This window comes from Gordionus sp. m RMFG-2023, chromosome 2 (genome assembly GCF_954871325.1).
Source record: "Gordionus sp. m RMFG-2023 chromosome 2, tfGorSpeb1-WG-v2, whole genome shotgun sequence".
NCBI classification, from domain to species: domain Eukaryota; kingdom Metazoa; phylum Nematomorpha; class Gordioida; order Chordodea; family Parachordodidae; genus Gordionus; species Gordionus sp. m RMFG-2023.
Genome location: NC_088776.1, coordinates 25,445,438 through 25,462,617, shown reverse-complemented (window position 1 = coordinate 25,462,617; position 17,180 = coordinate 25,445,438). Strand labels below are relative to the sequence as shown.

The following is a 17,180-nucleotide window of genomic DNA, read 5'->3' as shown; positions in this document are numbered from 1 at the left end:
TATATTATTTAGTAGTTCTGTGAAGTAACGTCAAAAAAGTATCGTCGTTACTAACGACTTTACTTTTTTGAAGAAAAGGAACGCCATTCGTTACCTTCATCTAAAGGTAACGAGTAACGGTAACGCGTTTCTTTTTTTTGAGTAACGGTAACGCAAAACGTTACTTTACTCGTTACATTATATTTTTTCTTAAAAAATATCAATAAAAAAAACATTATTTATTGTTTTATAAAATTACTTTTATTTATTTTTTAATTCTTAATATTAATAATTTAAACCGAGTTTTAATTCATATCAACCACTTCCAACATTTTTTTTTATTTCTCGTTGTTAAATTATCAGTCGAAATTAATATTCAATCAAAATTCAAAGTAAATATAATGATATTAAGAATTAATTCATAATTTATTTTAAAAGAATATTATGTCCATAGTACTTACTTCTTCAGATGAAGAAGATTTAACCCTTCCCTGTATGTAGTTGGATTTTTTGACCTAAAGCGCCAAAATATACTGGATAATGAACTTATAGAAAAATTTATCAAATCTAATAACAACACTTTTTATTTATATAACGATTTTCCAAAGTTAAAATTACTCTTTATTAAATATAATGTTGTTCTAACATCAAGTGCTCCCGTAGAGCGCTTATTCAGTCTAGGTAAGCTTATTTTTGGAGATAAACAAGCACATCTCCTAGATATTAACTTTGAAATTAATTTGTTGTTAAAAGCAAATAAACATTTATTAGATTCTAGAAAAATAAATGTTTTTTTTTCAATGCAAATATATATTTTTATATTCGATGTAAATATTCAATTTTGCTATATTTTATTATATAAATAAATTGTATATTATTTTAAATAACTGATTATACTTTGTTTATCCTAATTTTTTTTATATTAAATAAATGCATTCAATAAATAAATAATGCGCATATGAAGGATGTATAAAGTAAGTAACTAGTTACTTTTGAAAATAACTGTAACTAATAACTAGTTACTTTTGTAAAAATGTAACTAGTAACTGTAACTAGTTATGTTTTTGCCAATGTAACTAGTAACTGTAACTAGTTATGTTTCAAAAGTAACTTTTAACATCACTAAAATTTAGCCAATAGCATTCTTTTAAAAAATATTTGTCCAATAAAAATCATTATAGCTTATTCGGGTCAATGGTAATATCATACCAAATTAAAACATTGATATACCTACCATTTCATTCACTTCACATATCAAAGCAATGGTATCCAACAACCAAGTATAATTTTTTCAGTTTTTTTATAATTATATTATTTTTTATAAATTAGATTCTTCAACAAAACCCAACTACCAAAATAAGAAAAAACAAACCAAGTTAAAAAGCAGAATAAACAAAATGCATTGTTACCATCATTCTAGAGGTATATGATGCTATAGGAAAACTTTAAAAGATATTAATCCAGTTCCAACTAGAGAACATTGGGAGAAGATATTATAAATTTAGGTATTAATATATTTTTAGATTGCACAAAAATATTTTGAGAAACATGGATTTTCAAACTGCCTTGGTTCATTAGATGGTAAGCACATATCTGGAAAACAAAATGAGGGTGGCACTTTTAGAAATAGTACTTTATATCAAAGTAAATTTTTAATATTAATAAATAATTTTTAATTATTTTAGAATTAGAAAAACCTATATCAAATAATATCATTGTCTGATCTAGCCTTCACCTTAAAAAATCTTATGAAACCTTATCCTATGAAAAATACCAGTCCAGAAGCAAAACATTATAAGTTAAGTAGTGATTGAATGCACATTTTGGCATAACTACTGATAAGTTTGCCATTAATTCTAAAGCTATAAAGTGCTCAGTTGAAAATGCCTATAAAATATATTGATTATGATAAAACGAAATTGACACTGTTTATCTTGCTGACGTTTGGTGTATAATTTGTTATTATTATATCTGTGGGTATTGTAGTTGTTATGTACGCAGTTGTCTCTGTTGTCGAATCTTGTTTCGATTGATGTATTCTGGACTGTTGTTGATGTTAAAATTATTATTTCAATAACCGTTTTGATTGTCACAAGTTTGTCTGCTGTTGTTGTTAAAGTTACCACTTTTATAATGATTGTTTTGACATAATAATTGTTTCGATCATCGTGAGTTGTTTGTCTATTGTTGTTGCTGAATTTTCCATGGCTATATTGATTGAAATTATCATAATTTATTTTGTGCCTTTAATGATCATGATAATAAGGTCTGTAATAAGTGTTGAATTTGCTTTGATTGTTGCATCTGTTGTAGTTTTGGTAACGTGGTGTGAAGTTGTAGTTTTGGCTATGAAATCTTTGTGTATCAAAATATGGTTGTGGAGCCCACTGCTGAACATAGTTGTTATCATATGGTATCAATTGTTTGTCATCTGACGTTTTCCTGGTATCTGAGATGCCTTTTATCTCGAGTTCATCTTTTAGTTTGTCCTCCGAATATTAAGTATCTGGTTTAGTGTTAACTTTCTTTTTTTTTTATTGAGAAGCCAGCATGTTGATTTTATATATTTTTAGATAGGATCTGCAGACTGATTTATTGAATTGAATTTTTTTTTTTACGAAGTTAATTTAAATTTAATATTTTACATCTTTCTTTAAATTTATTATTTGGTTCCTAACTATAAGTAGTGTCGGATCCCTAGCTGCCACCATGTTAATATGGTGGAAAAGATTAGAAAACGTTAAATAAAATTTCTTTATTTTAAATTTACTTTTATAAAATATACTAACTAAAAATAACTAAAAAATTAAATATAAAATAAGGTATATATATTATAAAAAAACAATTTAAGCGAAATTACAGGCGAATATATTTAATAGGTTATGTTCAAATAATAGCAATTAAAGTTAAACGAATTTAAATACATATAAAAAAATCAATCTCAATTAACATAATAAATATTTTTTGTTTTTAAATTTTTTTTAAACATAATAATTTATATTATTATATTAATACATTGGCGTACGCAGCGGGAAGGGGCAGGGAAACAAATCCCTCCCAAAGCCAAAAAATGCAGATGCCGGATATATTTTTCAAAAATATTATTGTTTAAATTTATATTTGTTAATATTTATTCGTATCTCATATTAAATATATATTTAATTACATTTATTATCGCATTTATCTACTAAGTTATTTTATCAATTAATTTCGATTTCAAGTTTTCCGGCGTAATATTTACTTATTATTTTCAAATTTTTAGTGGCGTAATATTTATCTACCATTTTCAAATTTCTAGTCAAATAATTATTATTTCTGAAACTTCTTGTTCAACAGGGAAAAAGAAATTGCAACCTTGTCCAACGAGATAGAGTCTCTGCCATCAAGCAGTAACAGCTTTTAAGGAGTTAGAAGAGCCAATTATTTGCTATTACTGAAATATACAATGGCCTGAAAGAAATATTTCTCAGAAACAAGAAAATTATTGGAATAAATGCTTATTCCATATTTTATTTCTCATTAGAATGTATAATTTATACAACTATTTTAAGTAATACTTTTCAAAAACATGACATTGACTTGATTAAGAAGATAAGAATAGGAACATTTTATCAGAACTCAAGGAAATTAGGGCTAATGTTGATAAAGAATTTCATATTTTATTGTTGAGTCAAAAGCAGAGCTATACTTGTTTAATATTTGTCTTCCTCGACTTGTAGCAAGGCAAGCTCATCGTTAAAACATTAATATAAGATCAGTAGAAGAGTATATCTTAAATACAGATACATTTATAACCCAAATAAATGAATTTTTAATTCATCATGCAGCACTTACTAATCTGCAAATATTACTTCCACAAAAGCCTTCCCAACCTTTTTCAGATGGTGATAGAAAAAAAAATATTTGTTAGATTTTTATTATGAAGATGTTAAAGTATCTTATGATGCCTTACTAGCTGAATAACTATGTTTATAAGATTAACAATGGTTGATAATCTATGGATGCTCTGCATTATTTCAAACACATTTTTAGATTAAATTCCCAATGTATTAAAAGGGTTTATAAATTCTTACCATTAGTAAACTAATGGGAGAACATTCTCTTTTTTAAGAAGAATAACAGAGACCTGCAGAAGTACCATTTGCAGGGCACGGGCTTGATTTTTTTTAAAGATTTTTTATGTCCCGGCCTGGGTTTTTTTTTAAATAAAATTTTCAGGCCCGGCTTCGGTGTTTTTTTAAAAAAAATTCGGACCCGGCCCGGGTATATTTAAAAAAATTAAAATACTGTCCAGCCCGGGGGCCGCGCCTGCAGGTCTCTGAAAAACATACCAAGAAGTACAACATCTGAAATAGATTGAAAGGTTGAATATTCATAGGCATTTGACGACAAGCAAGGGTGAGATAATTGAAAAATTAGCTCAATCACAACAAAGATTGGATTTTACATTGTAAATATATAACATATAAAATGCAATTATTCCTAAGAAACTTTTTGTGTAAAGGCTCAAAAAATTCAAATTTCTATTTTGGGTCATTTAAGTGATTCTTTACATATAATTTTTTTATAATTCACATAAATTTAAAATTGTGTATTAGAAATAGTTATTAGTCCTAATAAATTTATGCTTGATATTTTTCAAAAAACAATAATATTTCTTAAAAAAATTTATTATCCCCCCCCCCCCCTCACTAAATTCCTGCGTACGCGCCTGTATTAATAAAACATAATAATTTATATTATATTATGAAAATAGATATATTTATTTGATGTTTTTTTTAATAAAAAAAATGATATGCTGCTATTGTAATATTATTTTTGTTACAATTTATTAGTGATTTTCATGTCATGCCCAAAAAGCAAAAAAAAATTGTTTGAAAAAGATTTTTGAACATTTGATAAAAATTTTATATTTTCTTTGTATTTGAGGAAATTTTTTGAGAATTTTATTATAAATAAACAATCTTTTATAGTTTTTTTTATCATCTTTGTAAAATTATCTATTTTTAGGTATATTAAAATAATTGGTTTTTTCTAAATTACTTTTTTAAAAATATTTATTTCCTAACATGTTTAAATAAAACTTCAGTGAAGATGTACCCTAGATAAGAGTGACAATTGTCATAATCGTTATTCTTGAGTTTATTGAATTTTTTTGTCGCAAATGGATATAAATATAGGTTGTAAACATGTTAAATTGAAATTTCAGTGAAGATGTGCTATAGATAAGTGACAATTGTCATTATCGTTATTTTTAAAAATTTTTGAATTTTTTAACGCAAATCGGAAAATAACGCAAATTTGTAAAAATATATATTATAAATATGTTAAATTAAAATTTCATGAAGATGTACTATAGATAAGTGACAATTGTCATAATCGTTATTTTTAAAGTTTTTAAATTTTTTTTGATGTAAATGGGCTAAAATAAGTATTGCTAACATGTTTAAATAAAACTTCAGTAAAGATGTACTCTAGATAAGTGACAATTGTCATAATCGTTATTTTTGAAGTTTATTTAATTTTTTTGACGCAAATGGGTATAAATATAGGTTGTAAACATGTTAAATAAAAATTTCAGTGAAGATGTACTATAGATAAGTGATAATTGTCATAATCGTTATTTTTAAAGTTTTTTAAATTTTTTTAACGCAAATGGGGAAATTAATGCATATGGGTAAAAATATATATTTTAAATATGTTAAATTAAAATTTCATGAAGATGTACTATAGAAGTGACAATTGTCATAATCGTTATTTTTAAAGTTTTTTGAATTTTTTTAACGCAAATGTGTAAAAATATATATTGTAAAGATGTTCAATTAAAATTTTCTGAAGATGTAGCATATAAAAGTGACAATTGTCATAATTGTTATTTTTAAGGTTTTTGTGAATTTTTTTGACGAATGGGTTAAAATATAGATTGTAAACATATTAAATTAAAATTTCATGAAGATGTACCATGGAAAAGTAACAATTGTCGTAATCGTTATTATAAGTTTTTCGAATTTTTTGACGCAAATGGGCAAAAATATAGATTGCGTACATATTAAAATAAAACTTCAGTCGAAGATGTATAGATGCAATTGTCATAATAGTTATTTTTAAAGTCTTTTGAATTTTTTTGACCCAAATGGGTTAAAATATATTGTAAAAATGTCAAATTTATATTTCATAAGATGTAGGAAAGTGACAATTTACAACCTATATTTATACCCATTTGCGTCAAAAAGAATTCAATAAACTTTAAAAATAACGATTATGACAATTGTCACTTATCTAGGGTACATCTTCACTGAAGTTTTATTTAAACATTTTAGCAATACTTATTTTAGTCCATTTACATTAAAAAAATTTAAAAACTTTAAAAACAACGATTATAACAATTACCACATTTATATGTTACATCTTAATTGAAATTTTAATTTAGCATATTAAAAATACATATTTTTGTCCATTAGCGTCAAAAAAAATATAATATGTTTAAAAATATTGATTATGATAATTGCCAGTTTTCCAAGGAACATCTTCATTGAATTTATAATTTAACATCTTTGCAATATAAATATTATTTTAGCCTTTATGTCAAGAAGTTTCAAAAATAACGAATATGTTAATTGTCACATTAAAATATTTTCGTTAAAAAGATCATATAAAATAACATAAAAAAGATATAAATATTTTAAATAATTATTTAGAAAAAACCACATCCATTAATATACTAGAAAAATAGTATATTTTACAAAGATGATTAAAAAAATTATAATAGATTTAGTTAAAAGATTGTTTATTTATAATAACATAAAAGAATTCCTCAAAAATGATTTATTTAAAAATTTATCAAATCAAAATATGTTCAACAAAATATATATATAATATATAAGGTAAAATCTTTGTTGATATTGAAGATAGAAATATCAATAACAACTTAAGCGATTGAAAGATGGTGGTTATACCAAAAATAACACTAAAAAAGTCCGGGACGGGCCGACCCTGAGTATATAAATCACGGACTATGTCTAAATATTTTTAAAAAAATCCTTGCCAGGCCTAATTTTTTTTTTTGAAAATAGAATCCTGGAGGAAATTTTTCTATTTTAAAAATTCGGGTCATGCAAATTACCTCTGCAGCTATCTGATATTAATATTAAAAAAACCACATTTAAAAATTCATAAATAATACTTAATATTAATATAAACCACCTTTAAAAATGTTTAAAAAAAATTAATTATATTTACATCAAATTCTATGAAAAAATAAAGAAATAAAATGTTGAGTTAATGAAAGATTATTTATCTAAAAACATCTTTAGCTTTTTAATTTATATACCTATAAAATAAAATAACATGTACAAATAAAATTTAAAAACAAAAAAATAAAATATTATTAAAAATATATATGAGGTGTATAATTTATTTACAAATTCTAAATTTGTGTTTTTTCCATTTATAGCATGGGTATTATAAAGCATAAATAATATAAAATAATAATTTATAAAATTTTCGATATGGTAATACCTTATAACTGTATCCTCTGTCAAACGTCGGTCAACTCCAAAGGCCGTCACTCTCTACACTGCAAGCGCTGTAAAGGCAGATTCATTAGGCATTCAAAATGCAATGATACCATTGCCAGGGCCTTAAAATCCGCCGGCATCCCATCAACCCTCGAACCTACTGGCCTTTACAATTCAGATGGTAAGCAGCCCGATGGTTCGACTATGATCCCTTGGAAGAGGGGGGAATTCCTAACTTGGGATTTCTCATGCATCAATCCTCTTGCTCCAATATAAATAGAGATGCCACACTAGATGCCGAGGCGAATAAATTAGCTAAATATTCGCCATCTCTTCCCGTCAATTATACATTCCTACCATTAATCGCCACTACCTTAACGTCGTTCGGCTCTCATGCCCAAAACTTCTTTAAAGAGCTAGGAAAACGGATCTCTGCTAGGACCGAGGATCCCAACGAGGGATTCTACCTATGCCAACGATTAGCCATAAACATAGTAAAATACAATTATCTCAGCTTTATTTTTTCAATATCCGAAACGCCGTAAATGAACATCCTATTCATAGTATAGACTTTGGCCATTTTGTTGCATATTATTATAATGTTATCGCTAAATTTATATTAATGTATACTTAATCTATGTTATTTTATTTTATTAAATTATTTTACTAATAATGTAATAATATCTTATTATTATAATGATTATTTATTTTAATATGATATAAAAGTAAATGTATAAAGTAAAAAAAATAAATAAACAAATTCAATATAATAATAAATAAAATATATAAAAAATAAATCAATCCTTTTTTTTATGTTAATTTTTTATAGCTGATTCCGATTTTTTAATATCCATATTCCATAGTCTTTTTTTTTAAATGAATATTTTTAAAGTAGGTGTTATAGTGCGCACAAATTGAACGTTGCAACGTTTCAAAACGCATATATAAAAACGTAAACGCAGCCTTGTTTAAATTGATGCGTTAAGTTTAATTTTAATATGAAATCTAAAAAATAAAAATTACTTGCCTTATATTTCCTTAAAAAAAAAGAAAGGAAGAGGATAAAGACATCTTAAATATATATTAAAAGAAATCTTTTTTTTCTGAATATATTAATAATAAAGGCGATTTAACACATTCTCAATTTTATAATTATACAAGATGAGGTAAAATAAATTTAATTCATTATTAATTATTTATATAATAGATATTTATGGTGTATAATTTGCACAACTTGCTTATAGCTCAAAGATTTCAAAATCCTATATAGCTTATATTGTGAAATCAGTGTGCACAGCAATTTGGAATGCTGCTGTACATATTCACATGCCTAGGCCTAATAAAAATGATTGGGAAAGAGTAAATTTATTATAATAAATCAAGATTAATATTTACTTATCTTTAGTTTTCCCAGGAATTCCTGCTACAATCAGAATCTCCAAATTGTTTTGGGGCTATAGATGGAAAACATCTATATCAAGACTCTTAATAGTGGCTCACAATTTTTTAACTGCAAGCATAGATAGTGGCTCACAATTTTTTAACTGCAAGCATAGATTTTCAATTAACCTGTTAACCCTAAAAGACATTAACAGGAAATTTGTTTATATAGATGTGGGAGCATATAAAAAGCAGAGTGATGGTAGAGTATTTATAAATAGCTCTTTATATAGAGGTTACATTATAATAATTTTATTATATCTTAAAAATATATTAATAATTGGTAACCATACACTTGATCTGCCTGCTTTATCATCATCCAAATTAGATACAACAATGATAAACCTCACTACAATACCTTTCTTACCTAGCAGAGAAAATAATTCTACTTCAATGGAAACAAAAATTACTAGAGACAAATATAAAAATTTTTATAAATTATTAAATATTTATATTGTATTAAATTTATTTATGAAAATATTTTATATTAAATTGTGTTACATATTTAATTTTTATAGACAATTATATTATTAAATGATATAAATAAATAGATTGAATATTAAGTATGGAGCTTGTTAAAATATTTAATTTATAGCTGACTTGGATAACATTAATTTATCAAAAAGTTTTATATTTATAGGATTAAAAGACATTTGAAATGGGGATCCAGATTTTTTTCAAAAAATAATATATTATTTTAAAATATTAATTCTACAAATAATTGTTCTTTGTTGGAAATAAAAAAAGATTTCTGAAAATTTTGAATAAATCAATATTATAATTTTTGAATGTCCTCGCTACGTCATGTCATCGTGATGTCATGTCATTGGTACTTTACTTATTTATTTATTTTTATTTAAAAATATTCAAAAAAATAAAAATAAATATTTTATCATGTGTTTTGTATGCACAGTATTCCTTCAAATCTCTATTCTAAATTCAACAGTATTCAAATTAATTCAATTATATATTTGTGATTTTCAGTTTTCCAATATCCTTATAAAGTATGCATAGTTTTTCTTCAAATCATTCCAGTCTAAATTCAACATAACAGTATTCAAGTAAATTCAATTCTAATGGGTCACATAAAATTTTAATTACAATGTTGTGCAGATTTGAAGTAAAATATAATATTGAATTAAAATTAGAACTAATGGGTCACACATGAAATTATATATATGTATTTTAGCTATCAACTAGAAAGGCACATCTAATAGTGACTACTTTGGGGTTCAGTGAATTATTCTTTTGTATAACAGGCCCAATCTTAACCTCTCTTAATGATTGTACAGATACTGATTTAGCTGTCATTAATTTTAAAAAAAGATGGCAGGTTAATCAACAAAATAAACGTTCCAGAGATCGTGAAACCCAACAAAATGTACCAACAATAAATACAGTTAATCATATATATACTAAAAATGCATAAATGTTCTTCTTATACTTTCTTACATTTTAGATTACATTTATTTTAGTTACTGATGATATTCCCAATATTTCTAGAGAGTTGAAATTAATATTGACTCCTCTGCATTCAATATTATTATTGTGATATTGCTATATTTTTATAAAATTCTTATCGATTAGTATTTGTAAAAAATTTTTTATCGATTAATTTTTATAAATTTCTTTTATCGATAGGACGCATTGTTTTTTACTAAATAAATGTATATATTCTTTATTATCATGAATTATCAACAAACTATTTTTATTATATAATATACAAATGATATATACAAAAATAAAAATATTACAATATTACAATATTTATTTCCAAAAATTTTAAATTTAAAATATGAATATCCTAAGAATTGATCGATTGGCATGCTTGAGAGTCATAGCCGACATCCTATTTCGTATTTTCGTGAGGGTATTGGATTGAAAAAAAATCTTTCACGGGCAAACGATGTTGCTTGTTGCCCTAAATAATCTCTGGCCATAGTTGAATACTTTGGAAATCACTTGTCATTTCCAGACTTTCCAGACCACCAGCTAAGAACATCCACTTTTGTTTGTTCCACTGGATCCGCCAAATAATCCTCAATCTCTTCTATAGCAGGATTTGGGCTAATATAAGAATCTTTAAATATAATATATGAAAAATTATATAATAATATTTAGAATTAATTTTTACATTTACCCTCTTAGCTCATCTAATATGCTAACTGACATCAAATTAGTTTCGCCTCGAATTCGAATGCCAGAAAATTCATAACCACGAAATAAATTTTTTAAACTTTATAATATCCCACGATATTAATAAAACTAGGCGGAAAATTTTTTTGGATACTTGGATCTAGAAAGCTACCTAGGCAGTTTTCGAATTTAATTATATGCTATATATAAATAACGCATTTATCAAACATATTCTTCGAAACCTCTTTAATAGCCTCAATTTGATGATAAGCAGCATGCCTATCTAAGGTTCTACGAATTTTATAAAATTGCCATACCAATTGTAGATCTTTGGGAACAAAAAAATTCGGAAAAAGAAAAATGTTCTTCCAAAATATTTCTTGCCCAAAAACTTGACAGCCTCATATGCTATTATTATAATAATACTTTTTATTAAGAATGCATTATGAATTTACTATTCCACCTTGTTGCAACATCCATTGGAATACGTCCACGTATATTGATAAATTCTTGCAAACATTTAGGACTCCTATGTAGTATTTTAATAAAATTTTTAATTATATATAGCCACTCCTTAACAATAATATTTATAATATGTGCAAGGCATCCATGACCATTAAAACATTTGTTATATTTTATTAGGTAATATTCATTAAGCATATCTGAGCTTTTATATTCGCGCCATCATCATGGGTGATGGATAAAAAAAAATTCCGATTTTAAAGTCTTCAACTGAAGATAAAATTAGTTCAAAAATATCCTCACCTTTGTGAGGGTATGGAAATTCTAAAAAATGCAATGTACCGTGATAACAATATGAAATAGAATTTTGTGACCAAATATCACTTGTTAAAAAGACTAAGTCCTGGACATTTTTTAAAATTTTTATCATACTATCTTTCGCGCTGAAAAATATATTCGATATATATTATATCGAATATATTTTTTCACAGTTTCTCTGCAAACAATTTTGATATTTTTGTTTGCATATTTGAATATATATATAAATGTTTCTCTGTCTAAAATATTAATTGATATTTGTTTTATTAGACATCTTATAACTAATTAATTCATATGAAGATTTTTGGTAGCAGTTTATTTTTCTGGCTCAAAACAATAAACCTGGCACTTAAATACATTTATTGCATAATGATTCCAGATGCATAGGCTTCATAGGCCTTCTTAAATTTTCCTAAAAATATAAAATAAATTTGGGTATATATCGGTATTATATTAATTGATATATATAAAATATGGGTAAAAATTATGAATAATTATTTTAAAAAAATATACTTGTCATTATACTCATGCGGTAGATTTTTCCACAAAACCTACATTTCCTGTTTTTTTTGGATTATCTAGGAAATTAGTTTTAAAATTAAAATTTTCAGGAGTATTCAATGAAGTCAAATCTTCGATATCCATTTCCAACACCTAGGCAACCTAGTCTATTTAAATTAATTAAATTTAATCATCGTTGTTAAAAATTTAATATCAACCTACCGTATTAGAAAATCGAAATACATTATTAAGATAACTAAATTAATTTTATAAATAAAATATAGAAATTAATCTTTTTACCCGAAAAAGAAAATTAAATAATATATTTTTCTTTCTTCAAGCCAGGGCAGGGGAGAAAGAAAAGGAAATATAAATATAGAATTTATAAAAATCATGTATTTTTAAATATAATATAAATAAAACAATAAAATATTTTTCTATGTGCTCATACTTAAGATGTTATATTTTATGTAACAAGATTTTTAAAACAAGTATGTAAAAGTTAGATATCATGTTTTTATTTATATTTTTTTTAACTAATAAAATAATAATAATAATTTTTCTTCCTTTTTTGCCGACTGACTAGCATCAGAAAATTTCAATTTTATTTTATAGATTATTTTTTTTATTTGTTATAATAAAATATCTCTGATATAAATGATCAAAAAGGGTATAATTAATAATTAAAAGGCCAAAATAAGGGATTTATAAAGAGAATGTCTAAAAAGTAAATATTATGAAAATAAGGCATATAATGAATGGAAAGTTATAAGATTAAGAGATTTAATGAAAAAGAATGATTTTATTTTTTAATGAATCGTACCTATGCATGTCTGATATATATATTAAAAAGTTATGACTAATGGTTTAGATGTATGATTGGAAACAGAAGTGCGCAGAGGACTCAAGTTCAATCCTGGTAAGGAGCATAAAAACTTTCAGGTTTTTCTTCGATGACTGATGTGTAAAGACATATGGTAAGATAAATTTCGGAGCTTAGAGATGACACCCCGATCACCGACAGGCCTGGGCAGCCGGGTGCTAAGGATACTTGTCCAATAAACAAAATGAAGGAAACAAATGAAAATATGAATATGAAAGCTAGGGCGTTCCCTCCAAGCGACGTGCAGGGTGTAGACCTCCATCTAGGCCTATTCAAAAATAATTCGAATATTCGATTCGATTTGAATAATTCGAATCTAATCGAATAATTACGAATACGAATAATAAATTATTTGTTTTATCTGAATACGAATAATCATTTATTCGATTCGAATAAAACGAATTATTCTTAATATTTAATAAATTGTTTAATAAATCTAATTTGTCATTTCTATTTGTTGACCTGCCAATCGGACAGGTGATGTGTTTGTGTTTATAAAAATTCTAGCACAAATTAAGCAATATTGCAAAATTATCAAAAATTTTTTTGAAGTAGCAAATAGTGGAGAACCAACACTTGCTAATGTAGAAATGATTAATATTACCACCATTCTCTTCTAACAACTCAGAATGCACCTAAAAATTTATATCAATTTCTTAAAGATATGTCATTCTTATCTAAATTACAGATTAAAAATATAAATGATCAAATTTTGCTCTTTAAATATATCTCAAATATCAATCCAACTAATTATCCAGATAAAATTGGAAAATCCTTAGAATTTATAATTAAAATTTTAAAATATAGTCAACTCTCAAAGAATCAAAGTACAAATAATTTTCCAATTGATGTTCTTGGTTATTTAGAACATTTGAGCAATATTAAAAGATTTTGATACTATTGCAACCCTTTTTTAAATGATTCAGATAAACAAAATATCAAAGAAATTTTATCGAACTGTGAATCAAATATATCTGATAAATCCCATAAGATAGAATTATAAAAATTTATTAATTATATAGTTTATGATAAATGTAAAAACTAATTCATGTTAAATACATTTCTTTAATATTAATCAACAATATTTGTCTATTATAATATAGCACTGTCTGTCTTTCAGGTTTGAATTTTCATTTGTTATACCATAACTGATGAATTGATAATTTGGGATTAGCTAATTGACATTTAATTTTAACTAGAAACTATGAAAAAAAAAAATTGGTATGGTAATGATTATCTCAAGTCCATGAATAATAATGATAACGATTCTGGGCTCACTATAATAATGATAATGTGGTAAATAATGAGGATCCTGAGCATTGCTTGCTTACTACAAACAAGGATTTATGCACACACTATTGACTCTAGAATGACGAGAATAATTGAAGGTAAAAAGAAGGAAAATATCAGACAAAGATAGTAAGCTCTTTTAGGGACATAACGTTATCTTACAAGGATATACATACCTAACATAAGAATTACTTTTTTTCCATCTCTAAAATCAGGCGTCAGGTACATTATTATTTATATTTGGTTACAACTTCTTAACACTATCTTGCCGGTAACGGAACTAATAGATCTCCTCTTTCTTACTCCTCTCTTCTTTACTATGCTAGCTGACTACATAGTGGTACCGTCCACTATAATAAAACGGGTATACATCATGTATAGGATCTATATAGTAGTGAATATACTTGGTGCACGCTACAACTCCTGGTGGGTGATGAAATTGCACTTCGTGCAATTTCTGGCGTGGTAATGAATGAATGAATGAATTTAAAAATTTCTGAAGTGAAAATTTAAATTTTTATTTGCCACATTTTTTGAATCTCACGAAAAGTTTATTTTTTGAATCTCATAATAATTTATATTAAAAATTACACAAACCAGAGGTACATAAAAATATATTACATTTCTACAATAATTATTGTTAGCTAGCCTAATTATTTTAGAGGAGAATGCTTCTGATTAAATTATGCTTGATGTTGAAGATGAGAAAATTTCCTCACAAAAGAGAGCAATCATATGGGATCAATATCAAATCCTTAAAGATAGTGAAAAGGCTGCTTGCAATCATTGCAAGAGTATTATAAAATGTAAAGGCAAAACAACATCTCCTCATATTAATCATTATAATAGGTTTCATTCACACCTTAGTAAAAAAAATAATAAAATTGACATTTTTTTAAAGTCTACACCAAATTCTTCAAAAAAAAAATTAATTTTAAGGATAATTTATTAAAATTATTTATAAATCATAATATTCCTTTTAAAATTATTAATTCTAATGATTTTAAAAATTTTATAAGTGATCTTGATTGTTCTGTAAAATCAATATGCTCCAATACTAAATTGCACATGTATAATACATTTGCAGAAAAAGAACAATTGGTAAAGGAAATAATATCTAAAAATAAAAGTCAAATTAATTTTTCATCTGACATTTGGACTAGCCCAACACAGGTTCCATTTTTAGGGCTAACAGCCCATTTTATTGATGATAATTTTAAAATAAATAACATAATTTTGGATGTCAGTCCAATAAATGAAACACATTCAGATGAAAATATATTTAAAGCCTTTGTCAAAATAATTAAAAATTATAATTTAGAGAATAAATTTTTTTTATATAACTTTAGATAATGCAACTAATAATAAAACATTTATTGATAAATTTTCTTTAAAATATCCTTTAATAAAAATAGGGCACATTCGATGCTTTGCCCATGTAATTAATTTAATATCCAAAGAAATTTTAAAAATTTTAGACCCTTCAATTCTAAAACTAAGAAACATTATTAGAATCCCCTTAAAAATTAAATTTATTAAAAAATATATGAAGTTCCCTACATCCTCCCCTAAATTTTTTAAAACCAAAATTGGATTGTGAAATAAGGTGGAATAGCACCTATCAAATGATTGAAAGGGGCTTATTGTTAAAGCCTGCTATAACAAAATTAGTTAATGAAGTAATAAATAACATTAAAATTCTTCAAGAAAAACAAATATCAGAGGTAAACTAAAATTTATAATTATGTAATAATATAATACTTTGATAACATATAGGAAGAATGGGAGAATCTTATAAAAATTAAAGCTATACTATTGCCTTTATATGAAACTACAAATATGGTATGTGGGGAGAATTATCCTACTTATAATTTGGTTATACCTTATTATATTCTAATTCGTGAACATCTAAAAAATGAAAAACCTGGTTTCCATAAATCCTTTAACAATAGTTTCAAAGTAGCATGTGATAAATTGTTGGGCTATTATAATTTAACTGCCGATGATTCAATAATAACCACAATATTATATCCCAGGCTTAAAGTAGAATATTTTAAATCAATATCTGTTGATTATGATATTGATATTTCCAAGTTAATGGACAAATTTAAAGAGATTTACAATAGATATACATGTATTTAATTTACCCTCATTTAAATATGATTTTATTTTATAAGCTCATAATTATAACTGTCAAACAAATAAGGATAAAGTTCAACAAAACAGGCTAGACATTGTTTTTAAACAAAATAATATTCAACTGTGTGAAATAGATTTTTATCTGAGTGAACCAAGAGCAAAGAGTGTTACTGGCTCGTTAATGTGGTGGAAGGCAAATGCATATCGGATCCCCATACTCTCGAAAATGGCAAGGGATTATCGATCTATACAAGGAACATCAACAGCTTGTGAAAGGCTTTTCTCAGTTGGAACTAATTTATTGTCAAAAAACCGCATGTCATATAAGGAAAAAAATATAAGAAAAACTCTTTGCCTTAAAAATTGGCTTAAATTATAAATTAAATTAATAATATATATTTTAATTTTGTTTATAACTTGATTATATATTATTTATTATCAGATTATTGATTACATATTATTATAATTTTTTCTGTTTAAAATCAAATTTGTAATAAAAAAATTTGTCAATATAT

At 25.3% G+C, this 17,180-nt stretch overlaps 1 long non-coding RNA gene across 1 annotated transcript; it reads right to left on the bottom strand.

Moving 5' to 3' along the window:
* Positions 1 to 10,720: 10,720 nt before the first annotated feature.
* LOC135924772 (uncharacterized) lies at positions 10,721 to 15,023 on the bottom strand. The gene is made up of 3 exons (XR_010571399.1): positions 14,931 to 15,023; positions 14,719 to 14,876; positions 10,721 to 11,016 (listed from the first exon to the last, which is right to left on the bottom strand). It is a non-coding gene; the product is annotated as an uncharacterized LOC135924772 (long non-coding RNA).
* Between the last annotated feature and the right edge of the window lie 2,157 nt (positions 15,024 to 17,180).